Below are 4,069 nucleotides of genomic sequence, written 5' to 3'. Positions count from 1 at the left end.
CAACAGTGTAAAAGTGTTCCTATTTCTCCACATCCTCTCCAACACCTGTTGTTTCCAAATGCAGGTTTTTAATACCTTTACAGATTGTAACATTGGAATAGAGAAAGAACATAGGAAACTTTTGGCCGGGCGCGGTGGCCCAAGCCTGTAATCCCAGCACTTTGGGAGGCCGAGACGGGCGGATCACGAGGTCAGGAGATCGAGACCATCCTGGCTAACACGGTGAAACCCCGTCTCTACTAAAAATACAAAAAATTAGCCGGGCGAGGTGGCCGGCGCCTGTGGTCCCAGCTACTCGGGAGGCTGAGGCAGGAGAATGGCGTGAACCCGGGAAGCGGAGGTTGCAGTGAGCTGAGATCCGGCCACTGCACTCCAGCCTGGGCGACAGAGCAAGACTCCGTCTCAAAAAAAAAAAAAAAAAAAAAAAAAAAAAAGAACATAGGAAACTTTTAAAGAACTGACATGGTCACAAATATCAAGCAAAACAAGAGTTAACTAAATGAGCTGCACCCAGAAAGTTAAAGCAAGCTTTTTATCTTTTGCTTGGAATACTGCTGATCCTTGTTTTGTTTTTCAGAGTCAAGGAGAAACTTATTTTAAACTATTTATGGCCTTTAATAATTGAGTAAGGTATACTCCTATGAACAAAATTTAGAGCATGTTTATTTCTCTGCCTGGTTCCTCTGGAATTTGGAAACTATCTGTGAGTACTCTTAACTTATGGCAATATAGTTGTTTGCATTGGTGCAATAAGAATCCATTTTTCTTTATCAGCGGGACACAATTGGAAAAACTGGTTATTTTACCAAAGCTTTAACTGAAAGGGTGTGTTTCTCTTTAAGAAATCAAGCTTGACATGCAGAGCCAATAAAAACCCCTTGGGGAGAACTGGCCTCATACCTTGTCTACACAGTCCCTGCACAGGGTTCCTAACCTGTGGTCAGTAAAGAATGTCACTTTCTAACAGGTCTGGAAGCTCCGAGTTTATCTTAGGACCTCAAGAGGAAAGGATCACCCAGTCCACAGGTATTTGAGGATACAAACCCATTGCTAGGCTCGGCTTTAAAAGTCTTACCTGAAATTCCTTGTGAAACAGTTTCATCAAAGCCAATCCAAAAGGCCTATGTAGAAATAACCATTCTTGCTGCACTTTATGCAAATAATCAGGTCAAATATAAGACTACAGTTTATTCATAATTTGTTTTTTACCAAAAATGAGGACTAGAGAGAAAAATGGTGCTCCAAAGCTTATCATACCTTTGTCATTAAGTTCTAGTCTCATTAATTGTTTTCAAGCTTTTCGCCTACATTTTAGACTAACCCTGCTTATTCCTGTGAATCAAGTAGTGATCCCCTGCAGCTTGGAAGAAAAAATAAGGGATGGGTAATGTAAAAATCTGGATCAATATACTGGTTCTGGGCAATTATCCTGCAAATTCTGCCAGGTAATAAAAGTGGGTAGGGTGCCCATAACCCGGAGGTTTCTTTGTTTAGGAAAATAAAAGCAAGAAACTTCATAGACCCCCCCCCAAAGGGGAATTCTATATCTTGACAAGTAAAATTTTAGATGGAAATTATCTACCACACCACACTTACGGAAATTGCTATACTCACTCTATTATTTGCAAAAGGGTTATACACAGTAGCACCTTCTAACTGAAATATTAAACAGAGAGTTTCCATCGCTGTCGTATTTTGCTTAATTATTATCCTTATAGCAGAGATAATAGTTACTAACAAAAAGGAAGCATGAAAGTTGTACTATCACTGAGTCTGGCAGGACTTTTTATTGGGTTTAGTGATGCAGTTTTAAATGAAGCATGCTGCTTTTGGATTTATACCTCTAGTAAAGGAAAATTTACAGGTACTTAAAAATCAAATCAAAATTATTGACAGGCTCAGGGAAAATGCCGGCTTCAGCCCCGAGTGGCTACAAACCCTCTTTAAGAAATTCCAGTCTTCTTTATGGAATTGGTTAACCCCTTTATTAAGCCCTCTCTTGCTTATATGTCTTGTATTGATATTTGGACCCTGTAAACACAATACTATAACTCGAATTGTTTCTTCTCGCCTAGAAGCAATCAAACTCCAAATGGTGCTGTAAACTGAACCACACATGGACAGGCCATTCTTCCGAGGACCCTTAGATCGATCCCAGGAGGAGCCCTAGCTGCTGTTCCCCATTCGACGCCCCTTTTCAGCAGGAAGTAGCCAGAAGGAGTCGCCGCCCAAAATCCCCTAACAGCAGTTAGTGTGGTATCTCCACAGGGACTAATGTTGTAGGAGTTATTAAGAAATTATTTTAGGCAGATAGAGAGGAAAAGGGGTATCCTTGGGAAGTTTTTGTTTTTTATTTTTATTTTTTTATTATTATTTTTTTTTAGTCCGAATTTTTTTTCATTTATTCACTCAACAGTTAGTGAACGTTACAATAATATAAAAATGAATACAAGACAGTGTGAGATGTACGTATGTTGCTACAAAAAATCATTGTAGAGGTACAGTCAGCTACACGGAAGTTAGGAAGAGGAATAATTTACTTCTAGTTGCTGGATGAAAAGCTTTGTAAATGAGATGCATTTGAACTCTCAAATATTATAATATCTTTTAAAAACAAGCCTACTAAGCTATGAATATTATCACAGAGAAGACAAATATAAAACGCTAAGCAGTCAAAGTAAAAAAATTTTTAAAAACCTCAGAAAACAAACAGATTTGCTGGTTGCTTATAATAGAGTCATGTTTTTAATTTTTTGTAATTTTTAAAATTTTTCTGTAATGAACATATATTATCCTTATAATAAGACATAGTTGGCCGGGCGCGGTGGCTCAAGCCTGTAATCCCAGCACTTTGGGAGGCCGAGACAGGCGGATCACAAGGTCAGGAGATCGAGACCATCCTGGCTAACACGGTGAAACCCCGTCTCTACTAAAAAATACAAAAAACTAGCCGGGCGAGATGGCGGGCGCCTGTAGTCCCAGCTACTCGGGAGGCTGAGGCAGGAGAATGGCGTGAACCCGGGAGACGGAGCTTGCAGTGAGCTGAGATCCGGCCACTGCACTCCAGCCTGGGCGACAGAGCGAGATTCCGTCTAAAAAAAAAAAAAAAAAAAAAAAAAAGACATAGTAAAAGATTTTTCTATTAATTTTTTAAAGCCATACTTTGAGCAACTGAACAAATGAAATGCTATATGTCAAAAGCCTCTAACTTATAAAAATTAAGTCACTAACAAGTATTTAATTTCTTTTTTTTTTTCAATTTTCTTTCTTTTTTTTTTTATTATACTTTAAGTTCTAGGGTACATGTGCATAGCGTGCAGGTTTGTTACATATGTATACTTGTGCCATGTTGGTGTGCTGCACCCATCAACTCGTCAGCACCCATCAATTCATCATTTATATCAGGTATAACTCCCAATGCAATCCCTCCCCCCTCCCCCCACCCCATGATAGGCCCCATTGTGTGATGTTCCCCTACCCGAGTCCAAGTGAGCTCATTGTTCAGTTCCCACCTATGAGTGAGAACATGCGGTGTTTGGTTTTCTCTTCTTGTGATAGTTTGCTAACAATGATGGTTTCCAGCTGCATCCATGTCCCTACAAAGGACGCAAACTCATCCTTTTTTATGGCTGCATAGTATTCCATGGTGTATATGTGCCACATTTTCTTAATCCAGTCTGTCACAGATGGACATTTGGGTTGATTCCAAGTCTTTGCTATTGTGAATGGTGCCGCAATAAACATACGTGTGCATGTGTCTTTATAGCAGCATGATTTAAAATCCTTTGGGTATATACCCAGTAGTGGGATGGCTGGGTCATATGGTACATCTAGTTCTAGATCCTTGAGGAATTGCCATACGGTTTTCCATAATGGTTGAACTAGTTTACAATCCCACCAACAGTGTAAAAGTGTTCCTATTTCTCCACATCCTCTCCAGCAGCTGTTGTTTCCGGACTTTTGAATGATTGCCATTCTAACTGGTGTGAGATGGTATCTCATTGTGGTTTTGATTTGCATTTCTCTGATGGCGAGTGATGATGAGCATTTTTTCATGTGTTTGTTGGCT

General features: G+C 39.7%; 1 long non-coding RNA gene across 2 annotated transcripts in view; it reads left to right on the top strand.

The window, feature by feature from the left end:
• The window catches only part of LOC111536177, a 106,013-nt gene that overhangs the window by 74,929 nt on the left and 27,015 nt on the right, over positions 1 to 4,069 (top strand). The window contains exon 5 of one of the 2 annotated variants that reach the window (XR_002729663.3): positions 2,076 to 2,932. The exons of the other annotated variant lie outside the window; for it this stretch is intronic. This is a non-coding gene — a long non-coding RNA (uncharacterized LOC111536177). Of the gene's footprint in view, positions 1 to 2,075; positions 2,933 to 4,069 lie in introns of those variants that run through there. 2 annotated transcript variants of the gene reach the window in all.

The sequence above is a fragment of the Piliocolobus tephrosceles genome, chromosome 12 (genome assembly GCF_002776525.5).
Source record: "Piliocolobus tephrosceles isolate RC106 chromosome 12, ASM277652v3, whole genome shotgun sequence".
Classification (NCBI taxonomy): domain Eukaryota; kingdom Metazoa; phylum Chordata; class Mammalia; order Primates; family Cercopithecidae; genus Piliocolobus; species Piliocolobus tephrosceles.
This window is presented reverse-complemented; position numbering and strand designations above follow the sequence as displayed.